Below are 21,732 nucleotides of genomic sequence, written 5' to 3' on the forward strand. Positions count from 1 at the left end.
ACAAACAAACAAACAAACAAACAAACAAACAAACAAATGAGTGCTTTTTAAGATGTAAGGACCACAAAATTGCATTGAAGTTTTAGACTGGACTTTATCGAACATTGCATCTCAAACTCCTTTTTTTCTCAGATGTGGAAAATGAACCAGAAGGAAAATAGTGGACTTATACAGATAGTTACTGGCTGTGCCAGACATGAAATAAGCATTCTGCTTTCTTTCCCTACTGTACCATATATCCCTACCTATAGGATGTCCACAGAGGCACAGCCAGCCTCTTGGTAAGTAGGGATTTTGAGTGGTTTTCTTCTATATAGAATAACTTGCCATTAATTAAGCCACATTTGGCCTTTAATTTAAGACCAAATCTTGAAACAAAGTTGGACAAAGGCCACCACTATCTAGTAAAGCCAAGATTCTACAAATTCTATAGTGTTGTTTCTTTAACACCAGAAAATCATTCTGGATTTTTATGCGGGAAGGTCCTGGTGGGAAGAATGGGCGTCCAAGGGAGAATCATAGAAAATCAATATCATTTTCTTGCTTCAATCCCTGAGTCGGTAAAATTGTGTCTTTCCTCATGTTTACCCCTATGGTCACTTTAGTGATGAGCTGGGCCAGTGGCAGTTCTTGGGCATCTATTAGATGATGGTGAAAGCTACCTTGGATCACGTAGTGTTGAGTTAAAGGGGAAATGGCTAGAGAAATTCACTCCTAGGCTGAGAGATTATATGTCAAGCTGTAGCCTAAAGTGAATTTTTATAGCTAAGTTATAAACCTGTAAAAATACGGAGACACTGAACTGCAGCTGGCGTCTTTACGATTAGATCAAGAGAAATACCACCTTTAGAAACTGCCAGACTCTCTCTGGCTTTGGTGCAGTTGGGTAGAAAACATCCGGGAGGCAGGGAAGGGAAGGGAAGCTGTATAGGGAGCTACACACATTTCATGCCATCTCACGCACAAGGGAAAGAACTGTTGGAACCAGAAGATCAGTGGGGATTGGGGAGAAGTGTAGAAAACAAGGGAGTAATAGGGTCAGGGCAGAAAACCCTTGAATACCATGATTATAGATTCAAGTTATTAAACACTGTTGGAGAAACTATGACTCTATGAATCAATAATGATATAAATTAATTTGGGTTTAAAAGGAGGCAGAGAAAATGTTCTTCATGATGATAGCATGCCAACTAGTGACTTTAGAAAAAAATGATATATGTGGGGGGAAAAAAATCATCATTTGATGACTATTGTAGCAATAACTGATCCAGGTGAAATTCAGTATGTTGGCTAGAAATAACAGATGACAGTTAAGTGAGAAACCAAATATTTATGTATTTTCAAAGTAGTCCCATTGAAAGACTTGTAAATCACAAAGGGAAAAATGCTAATCTCCCAGAGAGACTAGAATTTAGTGATCGAAATGTGACTGAATGGTGATGATTCAAACAGGTTTTGATGCTCCAAAGATACAGCACCACTTCAGTGATAACTCTGTCCCTAGAGGTTTGAACCTGAATTTCATCATTAAGACACATGAGAGTGGGAGGGTAGGAGGAGCAGAAGGGTACGAGTGATGGGAGAACAATTGAGTTGTAATCTGAATAAATTAATTTTTAAAAAAAGACATATGAGGGAAACCTTAGCCAAAGGATAGTTCATCATGCAACTCGCTGGTCGGCATTCTTCACACAGATTGAGAATATTAAAGGAAAGGGGGTGGAAGAGACTTAATTCCACCATTTTAATCTCTGTCTTAGCATTGTCTGAACAGAGAGGGCAGCTAAATGATCCTAGAGAGGATCTTGAAGGAGAATCAGCCATGGCAGGAAATAATCAAATGCTGGTATTTCTCTGCCTCTATCCCTGTAACAAGACATCTGTTATGGCTTTCAAGAGGAGACTTCTGTTTTGATTCACAGTCATAGAAGTTTTAGATCATGGCTGAGGCCCATTTGCTTTGAACCTGTTGCAAGGCAGCACATCAGGGTGGGAGCGTATGCCAAACAAAGCTGTTCACAGTGTGGCCAGGAAAAGAGAAAGAAAGAGACTAGGTTCTCACAATTGCCCTGGAGGACATTTCCCTAAGGACTTAAGACCTCCGGCCAGCCCCCACCTCTGAAAGAGTCTACCACCCCCTCATAGCACCACTCTGGGACCAAGTCTTTAATATCCAAGATGCTAAGGGACACATAGTATTTAAACTATAGCAGTGCCCAGAGGAGAAAATGCTGTACTTTAGAGGGTAGTCATCCTGTGGAAGACTAGAACTTTGCCGTCTGCCTGTTGCTGTGGTGGAGCTACCACATAGAGGGCATTGGGAAGAACTACTATCCAGGCAATAATGAGGTTTTCTACCTCTCGGCAGTTCCTGTGGTGTTCCTGACGATGTAGTTTATAGAAACTTCTGGGCGAATGAGGAAATAATCCTTGTACAATCACCTCAGGCTTCCAGATGCCTTTGGAACTTAACAGAAGTTCAGGCTGTAGACATATACTAAAATCTCAAAACAAAGTGAGAAGTACCACATTTGATTCAAATACCTTTATACTTTGTCTTGTTTTTCTTTCTGAGAGGCTTTCTTTTTTTCTTATTTTTTTTTTAAATTAATTTATTCTTGTTATATCTCAATGGTTATCCCATCCTTTGTATCTTCCCATTCTTCCCTCCCTCCCATTTTCCCCTTATTCCCCTCCCCTATGACTGTTCCTGAGGGGGATTACCTCCCCCTGTATATGCTCATAGGGTATTAAGTCTCTTCCTGGTAACCTGCTGTCCTTCCTCTGAGTGCCACCAGGTCTCCCCCTCCATGGGATATGGTCAAATGTGAGGCACCAGAGTACGTGAGAAAGTCGTATCCCACTATCCACTCAACTGTGGAGATTGTTCTGACCATTGCCTAGATCTGGGTAGGGGTTTAAAATTTACTGCCTGTATTGTCCTTGGCTGGTGCCTTAGTTTGAGCAGGACCCCTGGGCCCAAATCTGCCTATCATAATGTTCTACTTGTAGGTTTCTAGGACCCTCTGGATCCTTCTACTTTGCTATTCTCCCATGCTTCTTTCATCTAGAGTCCCAATAGGATGTCCTCCCCTCTGTCCCAGTTTCCTTTCTTAAGCAAAAATTGAATGGAACATTCCCAAAGAGGAAAACCACCAAGGTTGGCTAGTTAATTTTATGAATAAGTGACCAGTACTGTTTCATTCATTTCTTCCATCACTTTCTGCTGGTGTCATTGCCAACCACCTCTTCTCTACATGGTGTTTCTGGATAGTTCTGGGTTGACTTGATCTTTCATTAGGGTGGCCATACATGATACTGTGCTTAGGACAAATCCAACTTATATCTATGCTAATGATTTAGATATAGTATACCCTTTCACTTTCAAATATTTTCCTTTGTAGCATTAATCATTTATACACTCTGCTTTTACAGATCTCAGAAGAAGAGTTACAGTGAACCTTTTAATACTGAAAAAAAAAAAAAAAAAAAAGCCTCAGAACTTCAAGACCATCTCTGAAACAATTGCTATCTTCAAGGGGATAAATATTCTGATTGGCTAGCTGAAGTCATGTGCTCATCTCTGATATGGACAATGTAATCAATGACCTCATTTGGGGAAACCTGGTCTATAAAGGCAAAGAGACTAAGCAAATCAAAATTTTAAAACTTAATATATTATCATTATGTAAGTCTACCTGAGGCCCTGCTCACATGTTACGGAACAAGTAGCTGACTACTTCCAGTTGTTCCCCTCAGCTTATCTGCTCTCAGAAAGCATCATAGGCACAGGTGAAGATCTGGATGACATAGCTATAGCTACAGATACACACGGATCTTTGTCAGATGTGCTTTCAGCTCAAGTTAAACGTCCTCCAGATATCTGTATGCCATTTAAATGAATTAAACTTTAGAAATGTAACCTAAAATTATGTTGAGAAATTATTCTATCTCTTTGTTCCACATACCTTTTTGAGCAAAATAATGGAAAGTAAAACCTAGCTTTATATTCTAAACTTCTATATTGTTTCTCTACATCAGTAAACCTGAGTTTCATTATAATCTTCTCACTGAGGATGAAATGCTATGATGTTCTGAGAAATAAGAATATGGGTGACCTCATTTCCTTTGTTTCTCCATGTCTCTCTTCTCCCATCTAGATTTTTGTCTCTTACAAAGCACTTCACTCTCAGCTTTCTTTTAGAGATATGCTATGGTCTAAATGTTCCCTCTTTTTTAAAATTTTTTTTATTACTTATAGTATATGAGTGTTCTATTTGCATGTACACCTGGATGCCAGAAGAGGGCATCAGATTATATTATAGATGGTTGTGAGCCATCATGTGGTTGCTAGGAATTGAACTCAGGACCTCTGGAAGAGCAGGATCTCTGCTGAGCCATCTCTCCAGCCTCTTAAAGTCCTTTGTTGTAAGTTCAATCCACAACTGAACAGTGCTGGGAGGTGGGGCCCAATGGAGGGATCTAAGTCCTGAAGGTTGTTGCTTTTTTCTTTGCAGTTACCCTGACAGAATACCCTTGCAAAAATAGCTCGGGAAGAAAGTGTTTATTTTGCTTATAATTCCAGGTTATAGTGAATCATTTCAGAGAAGTCAAGACAGTAACTTGAAGTAGCTTGTCACATCCATGGTCAAGAGAAGAGAAAGAATGTACACATGCACATCTATTCACTTGTTGTCCCTTTTCCACGTCTACAAAGCTTAGGGTCAGCTTATGAAATCATGTCACGCTGGGGAGAAGGGCTCCTCCCACTTTAATTAGCCCAGTTAAGAAAAATACTCAGAAATGCCCACAGATTAAACTGATCTAGGTAATTCCTCCTTGAGACTCTCTTCCCAGTTGGTTCTCAGTTGTGTCAGGTTGACAGTCAATACTGACCATTATAACTGATTCTTGTGGCTGAATCAAGGCTGGTGGATTAGTTGTGTTGCCCTTGCCTGCTGAGTGAGGAGCAGTGTTCCTCAGCTCCAGAGGATGCAGCTTTCATAGCCCAGTCCTCAGAACAACCTGCTTGCACCTTGATCTTGGGCTTTCTAGCTTCTAGAACTCAGAAGTAGTCTCAGGCATGTGTTATAGCACCACAGAACTCACTACAAAAGGCTATAGGGCATGCTACAGACTGAATTGTACAGCAACAAAATCCATCTGTTACTGCCCCAGCTCCAGGATGACTTTACTTAGAGATGAGCCCTTTAAAAAGGCAATTAAAGTAAAATGAGACAATAAGAGAAGGTCCCGTAATACAATAATACTTCGTGTTGTCAAGGAATAAAAGACCTAAAGTGTGTAGATACAAGGAAAGACTGTATGAGGGTGAAGGACAAGTAAGGAGGCTCAACCATCTGCCCATTTGCAAGTCAAGAGAAAAGATCTCGCCAAAGCAAGTGCTGCTGGTATCTTGATCCTGGTCTTCCAACTTCTAAAACTAGAAGAATGTGCATTTCTGATCTTTAAGCCATTCGTCTGTACTGTTCTGTTTTGGAAGCTCAAGCAAGGTAATAAAAAAACATACTTTAAACAAAGTTAAGATTATATGATAAATAGCTTTTTGTATCCCTCCTCATTTTCAACATGTTGGATTTTTTTTCCAAAAATGCTTAATTTTTTTGAAACTTGATTTTTGAAATGCAGTACATTTTCATCACATGGATTTAACCTCATAATACTGTGAAATATGTATTTGGTTTTCAGGTCCATTTCCTGACATAAAGCTCCAAAAAATCTTGTGTGCCATCTGCATGCTAATGACAGGGTTGGTGGCTGGGGATCTTACAGAGCCTTAGGATGAGGGCTGTTTTTTGGGGAGACCAAGGCATGATTAGACACTTGGGATTTTCATCTTCCAAAAAGGGGGCAAGACCTAAAGGTTAAACTGATTACCGATGGCCAATGATGGAATCAATCATACATACATAATAAAATTTCCATATCAACCGAGAAGCACAGTGTTTGGGTGAGCTGTAGAACGGCTGGACACATACATGCAGGTACTCCGAAGGTAGCTTTCCTGGAGAGAGTGTGGAAGGAAGCTTCCTGCCCTTCCTGGCTGTCCTTGCTTGATTCCTCTCTGACATCCTATGTAACACAAAGAAAGTGTTTCCCTCCCTGAGTTCTGTGGGTTGTTCTAGAGGTGGAATGCCTGATTCATAGCTGGTCCAATAAATGCCTAGGTGACAACCACAGCTTGCTGGTTGCAATGGGTGTCTGTCTCAAAAGGGGGAGCTCTTTTGTGGGCTCAGCAATCAACTTGTGAGGACGAAGGACAAGTTCAGGGAGACAGAGTCAGAATTGAACTGGTTAGAGGATGCCCAGCTTTGGTACCCTAGAGAGCTGCTTGGTGTCTGGGGAAAGTCCCCACTCATGAGCACGGGCTGTCAGAATGAGAGAGAGAAGGGGGTGAATATTTGGTTTTCCTCTGTCTCCAAAAGCCTTGATGAGTTGTTTAACCCAAATGCTAGCGGATGGGTTTCTATGTAAATTACAAGCAATATTTCTATTGTTAAAAAAATGTACCACAATGAATTCACAATAAAATTATAAGTTAAAATTGTCCTGAACCTGTAATATTTTATTTATAGTACAAGGAAGAAAAAGGTTAAAGTCTTGACATGAATGCCAAATTGCTTCCCCAAATTACTGTAGCACATTTTCTTTCCATACACGTTATTTCAGAATCTGTTTCATTGAATGCTTTCTACTCTGAAGTAGGAATTTTTTAATTATTGATTTGATGGGTGAATCTTTTTCTCTTATTTATGTTTTAATGTGTATTTATTTTGTTGCTAATAAAAGGAAGAATTTTCATATATCTATTCACCATTTGGTTTCTCTTTTTTTCTTCTCTCTCTCTTCATAAATTGACATTAACTTTTATAGTTGACCTTTTACTTTTAAAAGCATCCTTAGCTTGAGTTACAGTCGTCCCTTATAATATTTTCCCTTGGTTTTTATGTTAATATTGTTTTCTATTAAAGTTATAAGTATACACTCAGATATTTTTTTTAAGTTGCATTTTCTGTCCCGATTTTGTCTGTGTGTTTGGCCTTAGTCTTATGCACCCCAGACTGGCCTCAAATCTGAAATGTAGCAGTGAGTGACCTTGAACTTCCGATTCTCCTGGCTCTGCCTCCTGAATGCTAGGATTACAGGCTTGAGCCATCACACAGTGCTGGGGATCAAACCCAGGGCTTTGTGCATGCTAAGTGAGCACTCTGCCAACTGAACCACATGGCCAGCCCCACTTGTGTCCTTTTAATGCTGTCGGATGTGCTGCACACTTCTGTTGTAATCTGTGTTGCTAAAACTCCTTCCCTGGGAGAGATTTAGCTGCATCTACATCTCCTCCCAAGTCTCAGCAAACTGAGGTGCCATGCCACCGAAGGTCAGTCTAGGGAACAAATGAGTTTTATTGGGCTTCCTTACAGAGCATAGGTGAGGAGTCATTCATGCGGAGTCTGCAGCCCTCTGCAGCTACCTGGACCTGAAAAGCCTTGCCCAGCAGGCCTGAGAGCTTCTCCAGTCACACAGACTCAAATCCGTAACCTCCAAGCCCAACACCTCTTGCCCCGCCCACCTCTAGGCCTCCATGTACTCAAGCCCCTCGCACAGGCCACATGCAGTGTTGCCAGGTGATAGGCACAGCTGTACTCCTAAGATAATGTGTGTCAATCACTTTCTAAGTTAACCAGACTCCCTGAACCTATTACTGTTCAGTGGAGTGTCAGGTCCCGGCCCGCTGGAAAAATCAAATCAGGGTTCACCTGAAAGAGAGAGTGGGGATTGAAAGTAGGATACAGAGACGCAAGAAATAACCAGTCAAGTCAGAGCTCACCCCTCTAACTTCTAACCCATCCTCTGTTCTCCAGCTCCAACAGGGCAGGATCCAACAACACTTTGCATAAGGTAGGGGACCAGTCACTGAAAGGACTTCAAGGCTTACCTTGAAATAGCCACGTTATTTAAAGGCACTGTTCTAATCTATACCATGACAACACCCAGAGGCTTTGGCCACGATCAATAATTAACTCTCTAACTGTTGCAAGGAATTCATCTTTTGTTTCACTAAGGAACTGAGACTCCACGCCAAATCTCCTGTTTCCAAAGCTTCAGCTGACTCTCAGGAAGAAACCTGTGCAAACTGGGCCAGTCTTACAGAAGCCTACAGTAATTCTCCATGGTAATGTGCCAAGCAGGGTAGCATAATCTGAAATCCCACGGAGTCTCCTTGCTTTGCACACTGCTCACGTGTTCGAATAATTACAGCAAGGCTTTTCTTCCTGTCCTGTTTATGACTGAGCAGACATATTCACATCTGAAAAGAATGCTGTCTGTGCAGAGCACAGAACAGAGAGGAGAAAAACCGAGAAAGCCTGGAGTGTGTCTAAAAGCGCGCCAGTTTATGATTTTAAAGATTTGTGTTCAAACTCAGCAGCTGCTCTGAAGCATAGGGTGAGTCTGTCGAATTCTCCCTCCTTGGTTTTTATGTAAGAAAGAGCAGTAAAGTCTTAGCCAATTAAGTAGGACGAATCCTATTTTTCCCAGAAGTCACACTTAACGACCTACGGCATCCAGGAGAGCTGAGTTTGTCCAGCAAACAGGATTTGGTCAACATGCAAGAGACTTGAATGCTTGAACACAGAGTTTAAGTGCTTATGGGTGTGGCTCTCATTTCCCAAGTCTTCCTGCTCAATGGTTCTTGATGATACGCAGATTCTCCATTTTACTCACCCTACGTCCTGGCCTCCACAATCCTAGAGTGTGAATGGCATAGCTGTTCAGAACACTGGTATCCTGACCAGCTACATGTAAGCCCTTGTCCGGAACAGCAATTGCCTGACCCCAACCCACACCTCCTGAGTGAGAATCTCTCAAACAGAGGGAAAGGCCTGTGAGTGGGATTTTTTTTTTTTTAAAGATAACAACCCCTGGACAGATATGAGAAGCTGTTATTACTCATCTTTAAAAGAGCAATCCTGATGCATGCAGAAGGCCTTCAGGGAAATTAAAGGCACTCACTTTCACAGCCACAGGCTGAACGATCGAGGAGCAGCTTGCTTGGACTCTTGTCTAATTGTATGGCTTTCATGAATAACATTAAACATGAAAAGGAATAGGCTGGGAAATTATTCAGTTTTCTCTCCTGGTCACATTGGGGTATGTCTTAAAGCGTTTCCTGCCCCAGCTCCTAGGAGGCATCCCTTTTTGAGAGGGTAAGAAGATGTGTTTCCCTGGCCCCATCATTAGTGTGTGGTTGTGTGCAAAAATCTTCAGTAGAGTCTTTAGGCGCATGATTTGAAAAGCACACTAATTATACAACTGTAGATTTTTTTTCACCCCTCCTAGTATCACTCCTTTCATTTTCTTTGCTTTTCTTTTGCCTCTGTTTTGTTTGTTTGTTTTTTTTTTTTTTGCAATGAAATCTCTGTCAAATCTTTGATCAAGTTGGGTCCATTGACTAAGCTCCTGTGTGTCTCACTGGCCAATAAAATGTTTGTTTCTCAGAATGGGTTCCGGGATGTTGGGACTTAGGTAGAAAAGAGCTCCCTGTGGGTCCTATCCCAAAGGTTGGCACCAGCTTTTCTCGAGAATTCTCTGTCATTTTCTTTATTTTTTGAGGCACTAAAGATCTGTTTAGCTAACACATTATTTTTTACACTGGATTAGCTGGTAACAGGCTGTGCTTTTTGCAACTTAAAAAAATTATTCTTTTTCCTGCAGAAATGTGGCTTCTACTCTCCCGGAATTTACACAGTAGCATCACTGAAGATTCCCAGCAGGCAGAGGCCCAGTGAAAGCTCACCTGCGGGAGAATTTTACATTCCCAGCTGAGGCCCCGATTTAGCTTGGCTTTATAATTCTTCTTCAAGTCTCTTGATGTGGTCTGACAGTTGGTGGAGTACTGTTTCTCCATGATAAGAAAGCATTTGCCTTAGGGAGGAGGGAGAAGATTGAATGGAAGTATTTTACATTCACTTGAACCACAATTATTTTGCTGACACAGGGCAAGGTACTAACAGGGTTTTGCTGTTGGGGAATTAAAAACCATTTGGCCTATTCCTTGTTCAGGCATTTCTCATCTGTAATATCGTGGCTTAAATGCAGTAACACGTAGCTAAGGAAAATAATGAAAATAGGCACCCTGACCTGTAGGAATATTTAAATTCCCAGCTGATGGTAATGCCTGGGGGATGTTCTCATTGAGAGCACTGCCTTTATTTAACCTCCCCTGCTCTCTTCCGGTTTTACCAGCCTCGCCCTCCCACGTGTTCTTTCTCCAGCTACCTATCCTGTTGGTAATGAGCTGCTTCCTTCTCTAAGTGTGTATATTTTGTGAAGATTTATTTTATTTTTATTCATGTGTACGAGCAGGTGCATTCAGGCGCCCGAGAGAGCCGGAAGAGGACGCCTGATTCCCTGAAGCTGGAGCTACAGGCGGCTGTGAACTTCCTGGTGCAGGTGCTGGAAGCCAAACAGGTTTTTTTGGTCTGTTTGTATTGTCCATCATGCCAAGAAAATCATGGTGGCAGAAACGCAAAGCATTCTATATTAGTAGAAACATAAATATTTGGAAGAAGTTTGCCAACACAGCACTTTATTTCTAGCAAGCTCTCAAGCCAGTCCTTCTGGTCCTTCGACCCCACTTTGGATAACACGATGTCAAAATAGTCTTGTGATTTCACATCTCTATTCCTTTGTTTACGCCTCTTTTTTTTTTTTTTTTTTTTTTCAGCTTGAAACTTTCAACTTTTTCCAGCCATCAAGGTTTATTTTCTTTCTTATGAACTGATATTCTTCATTTTATCAGGATTCTCTCAGTAACCACTATACAGTTTTTTTTTTTTAATTTAAATCTGTTTTCACTGTGTTTAACCTCATAAGCTCTATTTCTACTGTGAGATAGAAATTACCTTCTGAGTTAGTACTTTTTTGCTTTAATTCAGGCTGGACCCCCAGCCCATATTTGGTGACGGTCTGTCTCTCTCAGTTAACCCTTTCTGGGCAAGTGTTCACAGACACATCTAGAAGTGTGTCCCTGAGGTGATCCTAAAATCTGGGCTGTGTTCACTGTGAAGATGGGGCATCATACCTCCTTAAGTGCTTTAGAACTTTTGAGAAAAGTATGAAGTGGTGATTGAAAGTGATTCTCTTGATTTCAGTCAGTTGGCAAATCTTTGCTCTTCCCTTACACTAAGAGATGTGCAGCCCACAGTGGAAGGCTGAGGCCATTTAGAACTAAGACTGTGTCCCATCTAATGAAAACATCAAAGTCATTGAAAGGCCTGCGCTGTGAAACAGTGTGAGAACTTCAGAAGATGGTGAAAAGTAATGAAGGAGTTCTCATTGCCCGAGGAAGATCCTTGAAGATGCCAAGGATGGTGGCAAAAGTTCAGATAACCCTGTAGGGTCCCTGGAAAGACTGAAAACTGGACACTAAGGTTGCCAGTGGTATGGAAGGGTGGCATGCAACCCGAGATCTATCTGGCTTCAAAGGATGCAGAAGTCTGTCCCGTGCTGCAATCTATGTACACTGTAGTGTCATGGAGTTAATGTGCCTTTCCTCTACACCCCAAGTATCAGACCAGCATCTGAGATCCCAGAAAAGTGCCAAGAGAAAATCTGATATTCCGTTAGCTAGAGAGTTGAAGATTTGGGATCAAATTTGAATTGATCTCAAGAAACAACACAAGTATGATGTGTTTTCCCAACATGGTTTTGTGCACTGCGATCTATAGTCACACACACTTCTGTAAGTACATTCCCCATTGCCCTGGTTTAGTTCATTGCTGTGATGAACACCGTGACCAAAAGCAACTCACGAAGGAAAGAGTTTATTTCAGCTTATAGCTTGCAGTCTGTCATGAAGGGAAATCATGGCAGGAGCACAAAGCAGAGCCTGGACATGAGAACTGAAGCAGAGGCCATCGGGGGAACTCTGCTTACTGGCTTGATCTCCCTCATTTGCTCAGCCCACTTTCTTATACAATCTAGGACCAACTACCCACTGATGACATCATTCTCAGTTGGCTGGGGCCTCCAGCATCAGTCTTGAGTCAGGAATTCAGACTTTCCTGCAGGCAATCGGATGCAAGCAGTTCCTCCCTCAAGTGAGGCTCCTTCTTCCTGGTTACTCCAGCTTGCTTCCAGTTAACAAAAAACAAAAAACAAAAAAACAAAACAAAACAAAAAACAAAAACAAACAAACAAAAAAAAAAGCAACAAACACAACTGTCCAGTGAATTATATCCTGGAAGCAATTTCATAAAGAGATTCTCTTAAAAAATGTTTCATGAACTGGAGACATGGGTTATCAGGCAGAGGTACTTATACCTAATTTAATGACTAGTTCAGTTCAATTTCTGAGACACATATGGTAGAAGGAGAGAACCCGCTCCCACAAGTTGTCTTCTGGCAACGTTCAAGTGCAACATGCTTGTGCACACTCACATATGCATGTGTTCATGCACACAAACTAAATTTTCTCCTTATATTTAGAGAAAAGTGTTTCTCCTTATATTTAGAGAAATAGGCCACAAAGTGGCCAGTGGCCTATACAATAGATATATTTATCTAGGAGAGAAAAATGATGACGGGCTCTAGCAAAGTGTTAATAATAGTTATTTCCACCTAGTGAGATCAAGTGAGTTTTAGCTTTATCTTTGTAGGTTTGTGAATTTTGCAAAAACCTTGTGGTAAAATGTACTTGTTGATATTTTTAAAATTAAGACTAATTTTAAGATACATTAAAATTAAATAGTCTTAAATTTAAAGGCAAAGCCCCACACGTATATCTACCTAGGAGCCATGGCACACATCTCTCAGACCAGGTCTTGATTTGCGCGACATTTTGCTCATCTTAAACCTCAGCTAATGAGCCTTTAAAACTACATCTGTTTGACTCACTATGAAATTCTTTGACAAGTACTATAGATTCCAGCCGCAACTCTCCAACATTACTAACTCCAGTGCTTAGATTACCATCCACAGGGCTGTTGTACTAAGTGTGTTAAGGCACAAGTTCTCAGTGCTGTGGAGACAGCTGAGATCCTTGCTCTCTAGTGAGCAGCTTTTCTCTAAGCCTCAACTTTCCATCTGTAAAATGGAGTGATAACACCTCTCTCAGTATATTGGGAAGATGACCCATCCAAAACTTAACCTAGCTCTGCCTCCTTCACTCCTCTTATTGGTAGATGACTCCTTTGTGTTTGTCTTTTTTTCATACGTAAACAATGATGTTTAATTTCTGATCAAATAAATACAAACAAAAACTAAAATGAGGTAGTACTACATAACTGCCCGATGGATCAAGGACATGGATCAATAGCAACTCCTATAGACTGCTAATGAATTTCTGGACACTGTAAATTGAAACATCTCTTTGCAAATAACATTGTCCAATAAAGTCAAAGGCCTCAAGCCTTGTCTGAGCCTCTGCACCACATTAGTTCTACATGTTACAAACTCCTGTATGTACACATGAATCAGAGCAGGCACAGGGGATATTTATACCAGCAGTATTTGAAGTAACACTGAACCAAAAACAACACAGATGTCAGCTGATGAAAGAATAAACAAAGAGATGTCGCATGTTCAGTCAATATAATATTCTGTGGCCAATGAAAAGGGGGAAGGGGCTGCAGAAAAAGAAACAAATGTTATAAGCACAAAAGAAGCAAAACACGAAAGAATGCCTGCAGCCTGATTTCCTTTATGTAAGGCTCAAGATAAGCAAATGGGGTATACACACAAAGGCATAAGGCTATTTTTTTTAGACAGACAGGAAAAAGAATTACCACCAAAAAAGTCAGTGATTTTTGCTGCTAGCCAGGCAAGGAAGGTATTGCGTTAAGGAAGAAAGATGGACGAGTGTTCTGGGATGTGGCCAATATCACTTGGTGGACCTTCCGTGAGAGTTTGTTTGATGGTCATTCATTATGCTGACGTTTATGATTTATGCACATTTCTGCAGGAGTGTTAGATTTCATGTTTTAGGACATCTGAATGATACTTACGGGAATGCTACGAAAATCCCCCTGGATGTGTGCCTGCTGTCCTTCAACCTCAGCTTCCTTCCAATTGCTTCCTCCCCTGGGTCTGAAGGGCAGCAGGGGCTGTGGGATAAGAACATGATTTGGGCTCTGTAAAGGTCAGTAGAAAAATTTAGGCTCATGGGTTGTTGTTGTTGTTGTTGTTGTTTGAGGGGCAGTGGCTTGGAGGTAGTCTGGGTTTATGTGGAACGTTGAATCATAAGCGGAAAGAGGTAGGTGTTGCAGATCCATTACATTCCAAGAAGAAGCACAAACAGCATGTCTATCTGTGTGGCTGGTGCTGTAGCAGAAGGCAGGGCACAGATGTTCTCAAGGAAAGGAGCGAGGGCATCTCCCCCAGCATGCTATTTGTGTCTAGCATGTTTCTATGAACTCAGACTGAGCCTCCTCAGGCCAAGCAAAAAGGAAACTGCCGTTCACGTAAGGAGTCCCAAGCAGCGAGAAAGAGGAAGGTGAACACACAACATGCGGAAAAGCCGTTCATATGCAAACTGAGGAGGCAGTTTTGGAAATGGTACAGTAAGAGCAAGAAAATTATTCAAAAGAAATAATTATTCAAAAGTTATTCAAAAGAAATTCTGTTTTTGAGCTTAAATTTTAATTTATAAATAGCATGAGGGATCTAAGCTTAAGATGTTTATTTTAAAGTATTACAAAGATACAAAGAGATGAGATCCATGAGGGAAAAGGTAGAACACTTCAAAATATGACTAAATATGAATAATAGAAAATCTAGAAACAGGACCTAGAGAAATGGCTCAGTGATTAAAATAATTTGTTGTTCTTCCAGAGGACCTGGGTTTGGTTCCCAGCACACATATGGTAGCTCGTAGCTATCTGTATATAACTCTAGTTCCAGGAGATCTGATGTCTTTTTCAGGCACCAGCCATTCATATAGTACATATACAACATGCAAGCAAGTACTCATGCACATAAAATGAAATAAGTATAACTTAAAAAAAAATAAAAATAAAAAAGAGCTAGAAGGAAGAAACAACACCAGTATGGAAGGAAGGCAATATTAAAATCACCATGGAAAAAGGCCATTTGAGTCCTAAAAGCAATAAATCCCATTGAGTTCCAATTGTTATTTGAAAGAAAACAACTGATTTTTACAACAAAAAAACACTTCTGGCATGGGGATACCATCTATTGACACGAGACTGAAGGATTTGCAATTGTTCAGCTACTAGGATGTTGGGAAGATGTTTGTGGGAATGAGAGTTCAGCGAATTTAAGTGCTCATATGTTCCATTGGAAAGAGGGACTCTGCAAAACAAAAGGAGTCACAGTTGAGGACTCGGGATAAAAGAAAATGAAGAAAAAGAAACAGTAAGCCTTGCCAAGCACACACCTGAACAGTTATCTGAAAATATCGCTACATTAGCTACTCAAAAATCCTTGAGATACAAAGACATAGCCAAGGGAAGATTTAGTAATGAATTCAAACTAAAAATGGCGCTCGTAACAAAGTCTGAGTGGCTTAAGGTAACAAGCATGAGTGATAGACGAAACAGAAAGATCTTCATGCGCAAAGTTTGAGATGGGAAGATGTCATTATACAGAAGTATAAGTTGAATTAGAAATTTCATGAAAGAGATGCCAACCACTGAATCATTAGAAATAGTTAGCTTCCTTTCTAAATTAATGCATGGAAGTTGCTATACAGGGTTTGGAATATTATTTTCCTAATTAACTTAGCAAAAATACAATGAAAATAAATAAGCAAGGCTTGGTACAAAATGTGTGTCATAAACTATATTTTGGAGCTGAAGAAACACTGGCTCTGAATTTTTTTATACTTTGCCTCTACTTTAATTTTCCTATCTACTTGCATTATATTGTTGAAGTCCAACTATTTTTACAAATTACCTGAAATACATTTTAGTAAGGTGTGATATACATTTTGAAGAACTTTTTTTTTTCTTAACCTTATGTATATATGTATTTTGTCTCTGTGTATGTCTGTGAACTGTGTGTGTGCCTGTTGTGTGAGGAGGTCAGAAAGGGTGTCAGATCTCCTGGGGCTGGGGTTGCAAACAGTTGTGAGTCACATACGTGTTCTTGGAATCAAATGTGGATCCTCTGGAAAAGGAGCCAGTGCTCTTTATAACTGGGCAATCTTTCCAGCCCCAAAATCTATTTCACAAAAAAAAGAAAGAAAGAAAGAAAGAAAGAAAGAAAGAAAGAAATGAAGAAACAAAGAAACAAAGGAAAAGGAAGGGAAAGGAGAAAGGAAAGGAAGGAACGAAGGAAGATGGTTGCTTTCTTGGGTTATCGATGTTTATTTTCACTGAGAGTTGGTTATAAGTTATTGGTCTTATTCAGAGAGAAAACAAGGTTGGATTTGGGGATATTTTTTTTTCCTTTCTCTTTCTTAGGTTGGAAGGTAGGGGTTTAAAAGAAAGAAGGGAAATATATAAATATATAGGGATGATAAGACAAAAAATAGATTAGTGAATCTACTCCTCAAGTTAATTGTTACAAGGTTATTTTTAATTCACTGGTATAGAATTTTGTATATTGATGCAAAGTAAGTTTAACTTTGATACATTGGTATAGAATTCAAATTTAAGATTATTCTTCACACACATTATATATATTCCTACTCTAATAAGATGTATTGTACCCATACAACTAAACTATAATACAAGGCTTAGTTCCAATACTTTGAAAGTGCTATTGCAGACTGCTTAGGATAATTAAGTAATACAAGTTAATTGTTAGTTGATTAAATCATGGTCATGTCAATAACTAGTCTGCTTTTATCATGAAAATATACATCCTAGGTTTAACAGATAGATATGATTCATAGATAGATAAGGTAAAATAACTATACAAGGTCTTCAAAAACCTCAGAATATGGCATTTAAAGATTTTTTTAAAATTATTCTTTTAAAGACTCTTTGACAATAAGACAGGTTAACTCTTGGCAACACCCAGCCTACCTCAAAGAGGAAGACAAGCATCAAAGAACCTCCTTATGGAGATGGCTTCAAGTGCCAAACAAGCCACTGGGCAAAATGTCCTTGCTTCTGCCACAGAATTCTGCATAAAAAATGGACAAGCTTGTATGCAGGCAGAGTCAACTTCCAAACTGCCTAGACAGAGTAAGCAAGTCCTAAATAGTTCTTGCCTCACAAATATGTCTGTCAGTTTTATTGGGCCAGAAGGCTGAAGATGATGCTCCAACATTATAGAGAGTTTGGGGTGAGTGTTCAGGCAGCAAACTGTCTCTGTCATCTTCTCATTTTGGAAGCTGCTAACCTGCACTTCTTGTCTACTCAGGTAATTATTTTTTTTCCTTCTCAAGTCTCTGATGGGATTGAAGATCAGATAGTTTAGTTGTACAATTAAGCTTACTTGTTTAGGGGTTAAGATGTTTTTAGATCAAGATAGATGTTTTATGTTGATAATGACTCATCATCATAGATATTTATTTACATTCAGTATTTTAGATGCACCAAGATAGGAAGGATGTTTTCTTCAAGGCTGCCAAATACAAATAACTAAAACACTATAAATATAGCATTTATATAATTCTTGATTGTTTTGTGGTTCTTGCTGTAGGCAGTTTATTGAGTATATATGTATGTGTGTGTGTGTGTGTGTGTGTGTGTGTGTGTAAAAAAGAAAAATAATTTTAAAAGAAAAGAAAAGAAAGAAAAATATTTTTTCAAGAGCCTACATAGATCTCTGATGTTTCTTTGTTTATTTAGTTTTTCATTTGGATGGCCTGTTGGTTTCTGAAGGTAGAGTATTAATATCATTAACTATTATTGTGCTGGAGTAAATCTATACCTTTACAATCTAGTAGTGTTTCATGAAATTGAGTATGTTGCTATTAATATGAAGTGACCTCTGCATCTTCCTATTAATTTTGAGTTGAAATCTACACCTTCAGATCTAAGTATAGTCACTCTGGCTGGCCTTCAAGCTCCATTTGTTTGGAACATCATTTCCCACTCTTTCATGCTAAGACTGAATTTGCCAATGGGATACATTCTATGTAAGCAATGGAGAGTAAGATGCTACTTCTTAATCCAGTCCCCTAATTTATTTCATTTTACAGGAAAATGGAGATCCTTAGCCCTCAGGTTTTATTAAAGTTATGTGTAAATTTCTGTATTCTATTTTTGATAATGTTTTATATGATCTTGTCTTCATTTGGTTACCTATGGTTCTCCTGAGATTTACTCTTTCCTGCACTTTCATGGATGTGCTTGCTTTCCTCTTCTGCATGTAGAATTCCATAGTGTCTATAGTGGTAACTTAGTGGTCAGGCATTATTTTAGTTTGTATTTATATGGAAGATTTTAATTTTTCCTTTGGTAATAGAGAGCTCCTCCTGGGGGCTCTTCTTTCAGGGCTCGAATTACATCAGTTAATGCCCTCGCAGTCTGTTGGGAAATCTTCTATTATTCTGATGACTATGCCTTTATATGTGACTTGGCCTTTCTTTCTAGCTGCTTTCAGTATACTTTGTTCTGTTCTTCCAGTGTTTTAACTATAATGTAATGAGGCCAATAAATTCATAGTTATTCATCATCTTTAGCCATTAGGGAACTGCAAATCAAAACTACATTGGGATTCGATCTTACTCAAGTCACAAGTCAAGAAAACAAATAGCAACAAATGCTGGTAAGAAAGGGGGACAGACAGAAAACATTTATTGACTGCTGATGGGAATGTCAATTCATCCAGCTAGATTGGAAATCAGCCCATTGAGATTCCTCACAAATTAAAAATGTTATTAAATGATGCAGCTATACCTCTTCTAGGTATAAACTGAGAGAGTTAGGGTAAACATTACTGAGGTGTATGCATGTCTCTGCTTACTGCAGCACTGTTCACAATAGACAGCTTGTAGGATGAACGGATGAAAATCAGAAATGGAGATGACAGAGGGAGACAGAATCAAAGATAGAGACAGAATCAGACAGAGAGGAAACGATAGGGACAGAGACAGTGATGATACAGGTAGGTGGAGACAGAGTCAGAGTCAGAGATAGAGATAGGGACAGAGACAGAGATGATACAGGTAGGTGGAGACAGGGTCAGAGGCAGAGATAGAGATAGGGACAGAGACAGTGATGATACAGGTAGGTGGAGACAGGGTCAGAGTCAGAGATAGAGATAGGGACAGAGACAGTGATGATACAGGTAGGTGGAGACAGAGTCAGAGTCAGAGATAGAGATAGGGACAGAGACAGAGACAGAGATAGAGGTAAGCACAAAGCCATGGGTAGAGATAGGCATAATAGAGGAAGGTGGAGATAGAGACAGAATCGCACATAGAGATAGAGGTAAACACAGTAATAGGTAGAGATAGGATGATAGAGGTAGGTGGAGACAGAGACAGAGTCAGAGATAGAGGTAAACACAGATTCATGGGTAGAGATAGGAATGATAGAGGTAGAGGGAATTAAGTGGAAAAAGCACTAGGGATGTAGAAGAGGAATAGAAAAGGGGAAAAGATGATGATAAATGGTAATAAACGGGTTAGTATGACCAAACTATATTATATCCAATCCACGTGATCAAAAGCTATTTAAAGCCTGTAGTTTGATAATGTGATAAAGTTAAGAACTGGTAGTTTTTAAAAACATAGGTTCACATGATAACATATAAAAGATTTGCATCAATAAAGAAATCAAATGTAAACTTGTAATGATTTTAGATGGAGTAAAAATGAAAATATTCCACCAAAATCACAATGACCATGCTGAAAGTTGTGTTTAGGGAAAATGTATGGTCCTTAATGGCTTTATCATCAAAAGGGAAAAAGTTAAAGAGAGAAAAGAAGTGAGGAAGGGATTGAATAAGTATTAAAAATTTTTAAATTTACTAAATTATTAAATAATTAGAAGAAATTAAGAACCAAATCTAAGAAGATAGTAAATGAAAACGGATAAAGATGAAAGCTGAAGTTGAGGGCCAAGTGATGGCTCAGTAGGTAAAGTTTTTGCCTCGTGAGCACGAGGAGCTGAGTGTAGCTTCCAGAACCTGCCTTAAACGGCTGGGTGTACATCTGTATTCCCAGTATTGAAGCAACTGAGACCTGTGGATATCGGGAGCTCACTGGCCAGCTACCCTAATCACCTGGATGAGTTCCAAGCCAGTCAGAGCCCCCCCCCCCTCTGTCTGTCTGTCTCTGTCTCCGTCTGTCTCTGTCTCTCTGTGTGTGTTTCTCTCTGTTTCTCTCTGTCTCTGTCTCTGTCTGTCTCTGTGTGTGTGTGTGTGTGTGTGTGTGTGTGTGTGTGTGTCTCTCTCTCTGTCTCTCTGTCTCTGTCTCTGTCTCTGTCTCTCTGCCTCTCTCTCTCTCTCTCTCTCTCTCTCTCTCTCTCTCTCTCTCACACACACACACACACACGTAGATGGAGGAACTGCCACTGAGATTGTCTTGTAATTTTAATATGTATATACATGTATGCAACTGCATACACACACACACACACACACACACACACACACACACTGCTAAAACTGAGCATGTAAAGAGAAAAAAAGAATATGTGTGTTCCAAAACTGTATCTTTGAGACGATCTAAAAAGAAAAATAACGAAGCTGTCTTAGTGAGGGTTTCTATTGCTATGACAAAATACCACGACCAAAAGTAAACGGGGAGAAAGAAAGGATTAATTCATTTTATAGCTTCTAGTCCACCATCCAGGCATGTCAGTGCAAGAACTCAATGCCACGCAGGAACCTGGTGGCAGTAGCTAATGCAGAGGCCATGGAGGAGTGTTGATTACTGACTTGCTTCTCATGGCTTGCTCAGTCCGCTTTCTTATAGCATCCAGTACCACCAGCCCAGGGATGGTACTACTCAAAGTGATATGTCCCCTTCCACATCAGTCATCAACCAATCAAACACACTTTAGGCTTGGTCACAGGCTAGTCTGGAGGGAGCATTTCTCAGTTGAGGTTCCCTTTTCCAAAGCAACTCTAACTTGTGTCTAGTTGCTGTACACCTAGGCAGCCCAAAAGGCAAAATCCCATGATGCCTAAATTGGAAGAAAAAGTATACAAGAGTTAGAAAAGAATTAGAAGACAGGATTGTGGATACAAAGGACCAAGAGAATGCTGAGAAAGAGGGTGAAGAACTCCCTGGTGATGAGCAGAAGGGAAGGGGCCGGTTTCTTATGAGGTTAAGACTATTGCATAAGACTTGACCTGGGCTTAGTAGCTGTCATCTAACCCTGTTACAACTGTTATTGTTATGGTTATTATCATTAATGGATTATTTTCAAATACTTCTGACAGTTCAGTGCAAGGTAAGGCTCAAACTCCTTTTCTGGGGAAAAAAAAAAACATCAAGTGGCAAGAAACTATCAAAACATTAGCGTTATCTCATTCTTGTCAAACATTGCTTGAGTGCACATTTATGTTCAAAGCTCATTCAGGTTCTGTGAGATGCTACGTACTTTTGCCTTCCTGAAATTGAAAATCTTTAGGCTCTGACAGGTGTTCCAGTCATCACTGAAGATTCTAGAGAGTAGACATCAGGAGATGCTAAAACAGAAGGATGTGGCAAGAGAGAAATGAACCATTTTGGCTGAACAAAGGGAAGTGGGAGGCAATGAAAAGAGGAGCCTGTGGAGCCAGATGACTGAAGCCCTGAGTCCCAGTATATAGAATGCAGTCCTCTTCCTGCTGCCTGGGAAG

This window comes from Acomys russatus, chromosome 4 (assembly GCF_903995435.1).
Source record: "Acomys russatus chromosome 4, mAcoRus1.1, whole genome shotgun sequence".
Classification (NCBI taxonomy): Eukaryota; Metazoa; Chordata; class Mammalia; order Rodentia; family Muridae; genus Acomys; species Acomys russatus.